The sequence below is a fragment of the Manis javanica genome, chromosome 1, assembly GCF_040802235.1.
Source record: "Manis javanica isolate MJ-LG chromosome 1, MJ_LKY, whole genome shotgun sequence".
Lineage (NCBI taxonomy): Eukaryota > Metazoa > Chordata > Mammalia > Pholidota > Manidae > Manis > Manis javanica.
Window position 1 is genome coordinate 110194500 of NC_133156.1, and position 13504 is coordinate 110208003.

The window sequence follows — 13504 nt, forward strand, 5'->3', positions numbered from 1 at the left end:
TTGATCTCCTGCTGACTACTCAAGATTGAGGACAGGTCCTTTGACCTCTAAAGTTGGAACATCTGGATTAACTCTACAAGTTAGGGTAAATTACCTATCTTTGAAACCTGAGTTTCATCATCTGTAAGTGGGAAAATAGTAGTGGTGATGATGGAAACCAAGTCATTTTAAACACTCACCATGTCCCAGGTGCTGTTCTAAGCTTTCTTCTGTACTGCCCTATCTCACTGTACAGGCTGGGGTCCCAAAGCACAGGGAGGGTAAGCAGCTTGCCAACAGTTACACAGATCTGAAATAGCAGAGCCAGGGTGCAAGCCAGGGCTCTGACTCTAGGTCAGCTCCTATCCACGAGGCTGTCCTGCCCTCTTGAAGTTTGTATATAGATTAGAATGGATAATGAATACAAAATGCTTAGCACACTGCTCCACATGTAGCAGGAAGTAAGTGATGGTGAAGGCTGTTGTTATTATCTTTTGTTATTGAAAATGTGAAAGGTTCCTTTCCTCTCATCGTAGCCAAAAGACTGTTTCACAGGAGAGGGCAATTTTCTAGGCCACTGGAATTGGCTGCAGTGCTTAGCCTAATGCGCTACAGTAATTTAATGAATAGGAATGAGGTCATTAGGGGAAAATGACATCAGCTTCACCCTGTAACCCACTTACTGTTTCCCTTTGTGGGAGAGCCCCTGGCATTCTGGAACACATTTCCTTGAGTGATGTTAAGGGTCCGGGGCTGAAAAAACATCATGGGGCCTATGCCTGGATCAAGCCCTTCATCCCTGGGCAGAGCCTCAACTGGAGGCAGAATGAGGTCCAGGGCCGAGGGAGCACCAAGATCCTGCCCCAGGGCTCAGAGCAAGGGGGACCCAGTAAGGAGAACTCCTTACCAGAGGAGCTATGCCAAAGCTGAGGTGTCTTTGCAGGATGTGTTCAGTTAAATTTCTAGAATAAATTTCATTGGAATACCCTGTCTCCCTTCCACTTAAGTAGTCATACGAACATCAGCAATGCGGGGAGAGGACAGAGTGCACAGAGAATCCTGTGCAAGCGTATAAACCACAATGCTAGCTCTGCCTCTTTCAGTGTGTGTGTTTTTCTGACTATGAAAATAACACATGCTTATTGTAAAAATAAACTAGAAAACATTCAAATTTGTATTGAAAAAAAGCCAGGCATCATCAATAATAACTTCAGTACAAATGGTATTAACTTGAAGGTCTTCCAATTCTCTTTAGCTTGGGTGTTCAAAAATGCACATTTTAAATTGTGACGGGAAGATACAGAAACTTATTATTATATTTGCCATTTTCTGCTTTCTAGATCCTGTCTCCTTTTTCATATGCAAATAGAATGTGAATCTTTTCCTAAAATCTGCAATTTTAAGGCCTCTGTCACATAGGACCCTGGTCAATTCTCAACCATTCTATGAAGGCTCAGATTTACTACCTAAAAGCTTTAGGACATTTTCGGAAGTTAAAGAGATGGTGGAGACAGGCTTTGGAGGTGAAGAAGATCAAAACCTTCTTTCTTAAATTACTGAATGAAGACATTTATTGAACACACATGATGAGCTTCAGTTAGTCCTCTATTCTGGTTGGTGAAAAGAAATATTATTTAGGAATCAATACCAATTGCAAAAGGAGTTCAGAACTCTTCAGCCATGTTCATGCAATCAAATGGCTTCCATTGCTTTTTGGCTTTCTAGACCAGGTTTTCTTATTTCAAGAGTCAGTTCCAATTGGGAGAGTGTTGTAGGCAGCTGATACTTGAGTCTTCTTTCACACCTTTACTAAATTGTTTCCAGTCTTCTACCACTGTCAGCTGGGGGAGGCAAAACCACTGGATCACTTGCATGTGAAACCCACACCCTTCCTTACTTCTGATGGAGGAACAAAAATGACCATTTTAATCAGTGGCTCTGGATAGGTATAGCTTGTGAAGGAAATCTAGACACACTCCCTTAAGCATAATATCGTGCTTTAGCAAAATAATTGTGAGGGAAACATTCATTATGTTGTAGCTCAAAATATTTTCTTATCCTGGAATAAACTCACTGTTTTTTCAAACCATACCATGTCAGTTTACCAAGATAAACAACTAACATTTTTGTTTCTCACCATAATATTGCATCTGCCTCAGTGGGAGAAGCTAAACCACAAAAACTTGTGCTGAAAATTTTTTGTCATGAAGATTAACGTACAAATACCCAGAGAGGGAGAATCATCAAATTTTAGAATGAAATGAAAGCCTTCTATAAATATGGAGAAATTTTTGTTCATTTAAAGAATGTATGAACAAAGCAAGACTTGAATTCCATAAAGTATGAATCCTTTCCATGTATAACACGAGGCTCGTTGAGTTATTTTCATTCGAGTGCTTGTTGAGATAATTTAGACTCATTAAAAAGCAAAGTGCTCTGGTTTTGAGGTTTGTGATGCCTGCCTTTTTTTATTTCCCATAAAGTCAGTAGTTGCATTTTAGCCATTGTACATGGAAGCTGTTATACATGGAAGATCATCCGTCTAGTCCCTGCTGCTGCAACCTAGATACAGGTTTCCAAAACCACATTTAGCAAATAATACAATTGATTCTGGGTTATGAATTTTGTCTAATTACCTCTTCTCCCAGAGTCTGCATTTGTGGCTCAAAACAACATTGTATTTTAAGAAATTGTGAACACATTTCCCATAGTATAGATATTAATTTATTACAACTTAATGGAGAGTACATTGGGATTGTGGAGCTTTGGCCCTTCAATTTTCTAAGCAGGGAAGGACCAGTGTCTTTGTGTTAGTGTGATCGCTCCTCTCCCATCCCCACCCCTGCTTTCTTGGGGTCTCTTTAGTAGCGAGCTCAATGGCAGTTACACTCAGTATTCATTTTAGGGCATTTTCCATAGTTTTCTGTTTTGGCAATTTCAGGTTTGCCATTACAGTTCACTGAATGATGTGTTAGCATATTTTTCCATGTGTAGAAAGTATTGTATTGCATTTTCATTTAGTCACCTATTATGCAAACTGGAAATTGGTTGATGGGTCCTGGACTGATAGCTTTGAATGACCAAAAATGTTTCTTTCTTTCAGAACTATTGGCTCTTTCTTTGAAAAAGCAGGTGAAACTAATTTCCATTTCTGTGAGAGTGGTTTACCCTTTCTCCTTCTCTTAATTTCCTGTGGCTGCTGTTAATGAATTGTCACAAACCTAGGGGCTTAAAATAGCAGAAATTTATTATCTCGTAATTCTGGAGGCCAGAAGTTGGAACTCCATGTCACTGGGCTGAAATCGGTGTCAGCAGGGTTTGTTTTCCCTGGAGGATCTAGAGGGGAATGTCTGCCTTGCCTCTTCCAGTTTCTGGCAGCTGCCAGCATATCTTGACATGTGGCCACATCATTCCAGTCTCTGCCTCCATGGCCATGTTGCCTTCTCCTCTTGTGTCTGTGTTCTAATCTCCCTCTGCCTCCCTCTCCTAAGGATGTATGTGACAGCAGTTAAGTCCCACTTGGATAATCCTTCCAATTTCAGGATCCTTAACTTAATCATATCAGCAAACCATATAAGGTAACATTCCCAGGTTCAAGGAATTTGGACCTCATATCTTTTTTTTGTGTCATGGTGGTGGTGGGTGCTACTATATGTAACAAAAGTAAGATATCCTATATTATCTTCTGCTGTTTCCTAATGAATGATTTTTTATGATCTCATTTGGTAGTTTCATTAAAGGTCTTCATGCTTGTAATGGTGTAAGGCCCATGAAAATTTCTGTTTGCTTCTATATAAACATGGATTTGGATGTTTCTGACAAGTAGAGCTAGTTCTAGAAAAGCTTTCTGATATAGTATTTTTATGTAGAGACTGACCCAGTCATGGGGCATAGATAACTATTTGGATGTGGTTTTCAGTTGCCCTTTGCTAGCTGGGGATTTCTAGGTATCACCATTTAGGAGCTTAGGTTTTCTGAAATGCCTCTTTGATCCATTGCCACTGAGGGGAATCAGTCCTGGGACTTAACCCAGGCCCACTTTATTTAGCCTGATACCTGGGCACCCTTTAAGCTGTGGTGCCTGGATGTCTTCAACCCTCTATGCCAGGCCACTCTCTATAAACATGATGGTGCCAGTCCTTGTGGAAATAAAAAAGGGCATGTAAAAAGGAGTTACTTCTCTGAGCTCAACCTTCAGGAATGCAGGATCTTGTCCTCCGGATCTTAGCTTTTAGGACTTTTTAGTTAACCCACATGGAACCTTAGAGACTTTACCTTCTAAAATTGTTTGGCTTTCTGTAGTCTCCTTTCCCCAGGCCTAGGGCAGAGATTTCTTGGCCAGCTCTCTTTACTGTGTTCCTTCTGGCCAAGCAGTGTCCTCTCCAGAGACTTGGACCTTTGGCAAAGCCATCATGCTGTGGACAATCAAGTGGGTGAACTACAGATCTCCCTTTCCCCCTTCTCCTCTTCCCAGCTGACCCTGAGATGATTTGGGTACTTTCTTCTCCAGTGGGAATTTCAAGACTGTGATGGGCTTTTTGGGAAAGGTTGGTATGAAGGGCTCATGCTCTGGTTTTATAAGGATCATAGGGAGCTGTCTTTACCAAGACCCTCAGAACGACTATATGCTCCAGAACATTCTAGCCCTGCCTTTTGGCCAAGTTTATTCTCATAACACATTCTTGTGATTATTTTGTGAATCTATGGAATGTCCACATGGTTTTAGGGAAAAAGATCATAAGATTCCATGCCACCACTGACTCCACCAAACATGGTTTATCAGAGCTCAGCTTCATTCTTGGGTTCATCAAAGGGTGCTCATAAGGACCCTTAGCTCTCTGCCTTCAGGTTTAAAAAGCCTAGTGTTGAGGAAGTAGATATCTGCTAGTCATCTTGGGGCTGGGATTGAATGGCCCTCAGCTTAGAGCCAGGTGGAAATTCCTAGCCCCTCAGTCCCATCCTCTTTCCCCCAGGGTCCCCAGGGAAAGTCTTCACCAGATCTACAATAGTGGTAGAATAGAAGAAGGAATACAGCCTTTCTTTAACTTGCCTTTTATAATAAATACACTAAATAGAATGAGCTATTTCTTTGGCTCTTTACAAACTCTGACCAGTAGTGAGTATGTCCTAGCCAGGCCAAACCAAAAAATGACATTTATCTGCCCTTTTCATACCTACTGACCAACTTTCCACATGAGTAGATTCCTTGGGGTTGGAGCACATCGCTTGTGAATTTCTTGGTTGCCTAATGTCTTACTGAGCTTTCCACACAGTAGGTTCAGTGCAGTGGAAAATGCATGAATCCTGGAGTCACATGGGACTACATTAAACCTAGGCTCTCCCACGTGTTGGCTATGGGTGAATTATTTAAATTTTCTGATCCTCAGGGTTTAAAAAAAATCCATTATATGGGTACCAAAAGCCCCACTAAAGTAAAATTAAATAAAACGAGTCACATAGTCTGCCTTTCAGAGTGCTTGGCACATATTTAGGACTCAATAAATGTTAGGTACTGCCTATGTGTTTTTGTTAAATATGTGGGTAAGAAATGTCTTGGACTACCTTATTTCTAATGCTTCCTGACATAAATTTTCTACTTTTATGCTAAGCTTTTTATATTAAATTTTGTAAAGCACTTTTTAAGTGGTTTGTTCATTGAACAAATATTTATTGAAATGTCAAGTATAGAAGGGTGAACTAATACTTATTCACAAAGCAAGTAGAAGTAAGCTTCTGGAATATATGCCAAGAGTCCAGTCTAAAAAGTTCTTTGTTTTATGAGGAAATATTTATTCTATTAGGCTTGTTTTATAACTTTCTGATTCCTTAATAGTCTCATGCTATGGTTCACTACAAAAAATAAATACAGCCTTCCATCTTAACCACAATCTCTGATGTCCCAGTAAGAATTGGCTAGTGGGGACTTAGATGCTTTCCTAAGATCCCTAGAAATGCCCAGAGCCTGCCATTTTCAACAGTGATATGGAAATAGACCAACTGGTCCAAATGCATATCTACAAGTGAGACATTATGCTATATTTCAATGCAGAAATGGAGACACATAGACTAAATGGCTTGCATAAAAGCCACAGAACTGAAAGTTGGTAGCATTTATATTGAATTTAGGTGGGATCAATATAAGATTCAAATTCTACTATGCTCTGCTGCTTCCATTTTCGTATAAATAAATGTCCTTTTCCTTCTTGGAGGAGGAACAGTAGTAATTCACACAGCTGAAGCCAAAGAGGCCTCTGAAAGGTTCTCTAGGAGAAAGAGCTCTTACCTACAAGCCTGGAGATGTGGCTTCTGGTCTCAGCTCTGCTCACAACTAGCCCTGTGATTGAGGGATGGAGTGGAATTCCCTGAATCCCCAACTTCTCTGAGTCTCTCAGCAGCCACTCAGCCATAAACTTTAACCCATCACAGAAAAGTCAATAGGGCCCCTGTTTTTCTTAGAGCCAAATCTGTTTCTTTAGCCTGTGAAAAATTTTCTTTGTGGTTCACTAGGAATCAAGAATATGAAATCCAGAAGGTTTAGATTTCAGAGATCCAAGGAATGCTATGCTGCTGCTTCATATAAAAGCACTACTCTGAGAAGGTCTAGGATTTGGAGGCCATATGTTCCCATTCATAGTTCAGGTAGAAATACAGCCTTATTAAAGTCCTAGAGAAATGGGCCAAGCTGGAGGGGGCAAGAATCATGCCAGGACAGGAAATGACCACTTCTTGATAAGTTAGTGCCCAAGGCATTTGTGGGTTAACCTCCCCCCACCCCCCATTCTTCATATACTGGGTAATCAGAGAAAAAGGACTATTGGTCCCTTCTTGAATTGGATATAGTAAAACACCATAGGATTTACTTCTTAAAATTATTTTTTTTAACTTTCTATTTTTAAATGATTTCCAACTTAAGGACAATTGTGAAAGAGTACAAAAGATTTCCATATACTATTCATCCATATTCCCCAAATGTTAGCATTTACCTGGCTTACCATTCACTCTTCACACGCACACACACACACACACTTCTGAAATTTTGAGAGCCAGTTGCAGACATGATGTGCCTTTAAATACCTAGCTGTGTATTTCTTAAAAGCAAGGCCTTTCTCATACAACTACAGTGTCATTTTCAAAATCATGAAATTAACATTAATATAATGCTATTTTATAATCCATAGACCTCATTCAATTTTATAATCGCAGACCTCATTCAAATCTCACAAGTTGTTTTCTTCTGTAGCAGCAGAAGAAAACCCCCAGCATGAAACACAGCTTTTAGATGTCTCATGTCTTTGGGCTCCTTTTGTATGGAGCCGTTGCATAGCCGCACTGACTTCTGTGACCTTGCCGTTTTTCTGAGGCAACGGAGCCAGTTATTGAGTTTTATGTCCATCAGTTTGGTTTTGTCTGCTGTCTCCTCACGACTGGCTTCAGGTTGTGCATCCCTGGGCCTTGTTTAAGGAGGCCCTGATGCTGTTTTCTTTCATGACCTGGCAAGTACTGCCTTTCAGGTTTCTCCACTGTATGACTTTCCCCTTTGCAATCAAGAAGTATCTTGTGAGGGAAACTTTGGAACAATTTAAATATCCTGTTTCTCATCACAATTTAGCTCACTAGTTGTAGCAACCATTTTGGGGTTCTTGCCAGAAGCATTTGTTACTATGGTGATTGCCAAATGGTGATTTTTCTCATTTTGTTTTTCCTTCTACATTTATTACTTGGCATTCTACACCACTGAATTTCTAATGACACTCCCAAAAGACTCCATCTGTGAAATAGAAAATATCTGGGATAATCTAAAGCTATAGGAAATGAAAGCCTCCCTTCTTTCCTCCCCTTAATCCCAGAGCCCAGGTATGCAGCTAAGTGACTTATCTGTCTATATTTAATATGCAGAAATGTGCAGAGCAGTTGAAAGTTGTTCCTAAGGCCACTTTCTATTTGTGATAACAAAATCTCCTCAGGCTTGCCCTACACTTTTTCTCATAAAGTCTTAGTCTCATTCTCCGTTCCCAGCCCTCTCCCAAAATGTGCTCACATACCCCTTAGAATCTGATTCTTAAAGCTGATGAGGCTAAAGCTGTCTTCTAAACATTAAAGACTCATCACTTCAAACCTCTTTCAGGGCATGACTGCGGAGCTGAAGTTCCGCAGGCACGCTTACTCCCTTTTCCACTAGCTCAGCTCTCTCAATTACCTGCTATCCAGCTTTAAAGCCCACTCAAGATGAACCTAATTTAACTCTCTCTCTCTCTCTCTCTCTCTCTCTCTCTCTCTCTCCCTGTAAAATGAGCCAACTGATTATTCACAATTTCTCACTCTTGAAATGCCTTTTCAAAAATAGAATCTAGAACAGATGTCTCCTTCACTAGGCTCCTGAAGTACAAAGCTAGGTTTAAGAATCCTTCCCAATTACCATACTCAAATTTCTGACTTTCATCTCAACGATTCTCATCTATTAGAACCATTGTTTCCCTGGGACAATCACTCTCCATACTGTAGACATCACAAGATCCTTAGATTATTAAAATAAGTTGTTAGATCTTTTTAAGGGAAGCTAATTTTTCACCTAAACCGAAGAGGCTATAGGCAAGATTGATCCAGTTTCCAAGAAAACCTTCCCTCCCAGTTAATAGACTATGTTCATTTTAATATTAGGAAACTGGATATATTCTGCCTTATAATAGTATACTTCTCTCAAGCACAATGGGAACCTTCTAGGAACCATCCTCCAGTCCAAAATCCATGGCATAATCACCCGTTTCTAGGAAAAGGAATACATTTATGACTAAACTTTTGTCATAAACCTTCAGCTGGGAAAAGAAATGGTAGAACTACTAAATAAAACTGACTTACTCCACAGGAACTTCTGAAGAATTAAGTCCCTAGTTAGTACCAGAAATTACTGTCTTTGGAGAAACTCCAGTTTCTCATGAGTAACCTTGTTTCTTTCTGAGGAAATGTTGAGGGATGATATTTTCTTTTCTCCATTTAAAATCCCCAAATTTTTTATGCTCTGGTTCTAGATGCATCCACTAAAGCAGCACTGAGCCAGAGCAACACATAATTAGTATTAATACAGTATTAATTACTAAATCATTCATTTAATACTGATCTGTTATTAATACAGTATTTCTAAATATTGGCTGAAGGTATAGATTCAACTGCTCTGTAAATTATATAATTTATCCCAGGCACTTTTGACATGGACACAAATTTCTTGGCAAAACCTACCCATAACATATATTGTAATAGATAGCAGGTCAGAAAAAGATGTGACCTATATAAATTAAGGGTTGACTGTTTTATCTCTAGCCTTAAATCTGTGATTACAGTTTTAGAACTTTTGATAACTGTTGTTGAAGGAAGGACTACCCACATGGTGTTCATAGAATGAAACACTGGGTAGAACTCATCTCCATCCATTGAGTCAGAAAGGACATTGATAGGCAACAGGCATTAGGTACTTAGTTAACTATTGAAAAATATCTTAATCAAGGTGAGAAAATTTGAATACCAATGAAAATAATAATTGTAATGCAATGAAATACATCATATATTAAAATTCATGAGTTTACAGTGACTCCAAAACAAACAAAACAAAATAAGTGGTCCTGTTTGGAGACTGGAGCCAGAGGACTCATTTTCTAATTGATCCAAAGAGATAGAATCAAGCAGTTGTCTTTCCTGCATGTACTGTACTTCAGTGTAACAAAATAGCTAATGAGGGAAAGTTCTTCATAGGAGAATTTCAGGTAAGAATAAAGAAGGAATGATAAGATAAATGATATCAATGTTTTGCCACTGTAAAAATAAGGGATTTAGGTAATCATATCAATGACTCAGTAAAACCATTAGTGACTGGCTAATGGGGAACTTTAAAATAGATGGACCAACCTGACAACACTTGAATCTACCTATCAGTCTTAACATGTCCAAAAGAACTGCAATCTAATATTGTTTTGCCTTGCAATAAGATGCAAAAGGAAATACACAAGAGAAGCTGCAGAACATTCTTAACAAAACTTGAACCTGATTCTTGTTAAGCATCTTGATTTACTAGTATACTGGAAATAGAGGGGACAGAGGAACACATCAAGCAACACCATAGGGATGCAATCAGCAAAACTGAGAATGTAGGAAACTACAAGACAAATAATCCAATTTCTTCAACAAATAAATTATAGGGAAAATTAGAGAAGGGAACCTGTAGATTAAAGGATATTTATAAGAAGCATCAAACAAATGTGATATGTGGACTTCTTAAGGTCCTGGCTCAAATGAAATAATTATATATTAAAAAAAAAGACATGCACAGATCATGAGAGATGCTTGAGCACTAATTGGATATTTGATGATATTAAGTAATTATTGTAATATTTAGGTGTGGTAGTGACACTATGATTATGTTTTTAAAAGAGTCATCTTTTACCGATGCTAAATAGTAAGGCATTTACAGATAAAATTATGTCTGTGATTTGCTTCAAAACAATCTATTGGGCAGAAAAGTTGGTGGGAGTATATACTTAACAAGATTGGTTTTGAGTTGATAGTTGTTGAAGCTGTATGACAGGGAAGCAAAGGTTCATTATATACTTTCTATAATATATATTAGCATTAGTTATTTCAAAATCAGTGTGCTTTTCTCTCTCTGATACATCATTTTTGTAGTAGAACACCTAGGTTTGACAAATAAGTTACCATGTTCTTAATGTTCCTCTGTTTGTATAGATACGTGGAATTATTTGAGCATGAGTAGAGTAAACCCTGAAAAGACAGTATCTCTTCCAGTTAGGATGTGAGTTAAATCACGTATTATCCCTGAAGCCAGGGGCTGATATTTCTTACTGTCTGGCCAGGTCAGTGAACAGCTGATATTATATTAGTATGCAGACCTTGAGAACACTGGCTGGACTGCAGAAGACTCATTCACAACATTCTCTCCACCAGCAGCTGTAGGCCCTGAGGAATTTCACATTAATATTTCATATGAAATTAATGAACCTGGTCGGCAAAGTTGTCTACTTGCAAATACAGGTAAAGCCACCAAGATATGGTCTGTGCTTTATCTATAATTATTAAAATATGGATAATATGGAAATATATCTTTCCATTTTTGTCAATGCCATGATATCCACCTTTGATGAAACAAACAGTTATAAAACTATCTTTCTTTTTGTGTGCTCTTTCTCTGGCCCTCTTCTCTTTCCTTTTATAAGCTTTAATAGTCATAGTGGGGGAAAGATGACAAATTAGCTTTAAAGAATTTTATCTGTTCCTCCACATGGGGACTTCATCGTGCCTGGGACTGAAAACTGTTGACAGAAAATGAAAATGGCAAAAGGGTATGTTCTTGAAAGAAAAGGGATATTGAAAGCTGAACCTGTTTCCATGGCAAGAGAAAGTCCAGTAGTAGATAAGTTAGGAAATAAAATTTTATGAGTGACTCTCAATGTTTTAGAACTCCCTTGCCTGAAATGTTGACTTAATAGTGTGGGTATGTGTGTAGCAAGGCTAATTCAGGTCCTCAGCAACCAAGGGGTTTTGAATAATCCGCTGGGGCAGGCAAATTTTGAGGGAGAAAGAGCTTTGCCACTGCCAAAAAAGCAAATCTGCCACAGCCAGCGGCTGACTTTCTTGAAGAGGTGTTTAACATCACTGTCTATCCTGTCAAGGATCAAACTCCAGAAGTAAAGACAAAAGGGCTTTGGTCGAAAGTTCTGCAGGGCAATAGGTTAGTGTTGGAACCTGAAAACCTGAAGGTGGAAGATCTGGACAGTCCTCCAGAGAAGATCAGATTCATAATCATCATTAATCTTAATAATGCTTTTTGGCAATGGCTCACCATCCAGACACACCTGTTCACCGTTTCACACGAGCTTACATTGATAACTCTCAAGTGTGGTTCATACAAGATGGAAGCCCATCCTCTGCAGTGTTTTACTTTAGTGTGACCGATGGCCAACGTTGCCCACTCTATAAGCTCTTCCACCTGGGTGTCATCCCCATCTCCACCACCCTTGTGAACCTCACTGACCTACTTCCCCCACAAGGCCAGATGACCATCCCCATCACCAGTGTTCACCTGTCAGCAATGACCAGTGGGAGGAGTCCCCAAATCACGTACAAGATAACATGGCCCCTCCAACATGGGCATCTGCCTATTGAAAACCAGGTGGTCATCAGCTTTGGACAGGAGGATCTGCACTCAGGAAGACTCTCTTAGCACATGACAAACCTCACAGCCTCAGAGGACCAGCTGCAAGTCTCACTGTTTACGTCAGAGGGCAATCTGACAGGGCAACCCTGAATGTCAGAGTGCAGCCTTTACTGCGGGTTGCATCAGGTCTGACAATTGCCAACAGAGTGATTCATCAGCTGAGAAGAAGGGACCTAGATGCTCCTGAACTTGCTAACAAGACTAACAGTGATCCCAAATTTGAAGTGACAGTACCCCCTGTCTGTGGAAGACTTGTATGAAGAGTGGGCCAAGGCACTGCAATGGAAGATGCTACTCTCTTCACTCAGAGGGACATTGACCAAGGGTTGTTGATGCTTCATCCACATGCCAGTCTAACAGACACTGATACGCTGAATGACTCCATCACTTTCTTGCTCAGGCAGACCATGTACAGCCAGCTGTAGGTTATCTCCCCTTCACCATAGTGTCACCTGACCCCTTGCTTTTACAAAACTTTACTCCTAGGATTTCCTTGTTAGTCACTGCAGATAACCTTGTGACTTCAGCATTCTCTCAGGAAAAGCCTGTGATTTCCTCAGGGCCCACAGCACAGACAGAAACTCTGGGGAAGCTGACCCAGACCAGATGGCAGGAAGCAGATGCCTGGGAACCACACAGTGGTGAACAGCCTACTGTGGATGGCAAGGCCTCTCCTAACAGGGTCCTTTGGCTGTCAGCTACCACCAAAGCCAGTCCTGGGGCACCTGCTCAGCCCAGAGAGAACAGTCACCCTCTGATGATCATCACACCCTTGGCTGTGGTGGTCTTCCTGCTGATGGTAACTGCAGTGGCCTGTGCGTCTGGCTGTTGGGCAGGAAAGTAGAAAAGGCAAAGCCTCTTATGAAGCCCTAGATCAACTTGGAACCCACAACCCAAGTCCTAGGCCCCAGAGGAGCATAACTGTTTTCACCGTCATGGTGACAGCCCTTCTAAAGAGCACCAGCAGCCCCCCGGGTAGTCTCCTTGGGACCCTGCAATGTGAATGAATGGTCTCTCCAGTCCCTAAGCCAGTGCAGAAACGTGCCCCTTAGGAGACATGGGTGAGTCTGGATCCAACGTGCTTAAGCTCTGCTGACAAACCAACCCGGTGCTGAAGCACAACCAATACTGGGTGTAGACTGAGGGTTCTTGTTCCTTCTTGACCACCCACTCTGTGCCAGGTGCCAAGATAGGCACTGGGCTACAAGGCAAAGAGATGCTGGGGGAATCAGCCGATAAAGCCTGGCCCTGCCAGACCCTTAGCGCTGTGCTGTGGCCTACGGTTGGATGTCGGTGGTTGTCTGT

At 40.5% G+C, this 13504-nt stretch overlaps 1 pseudogene; it reads left to right on the top strand.

Annotated features, from left to right (window-relative positions):
• Window positions 1-630: 630 nt before the first annotated feature.
• On the top strand, window positions 631-13337 carry LOC140843017 (chondroitin sulfate proteoglycan 4-like; annotated as a pseudogene).
• Window positions 13338-13504: the final 167 nt, after the last annotated feature.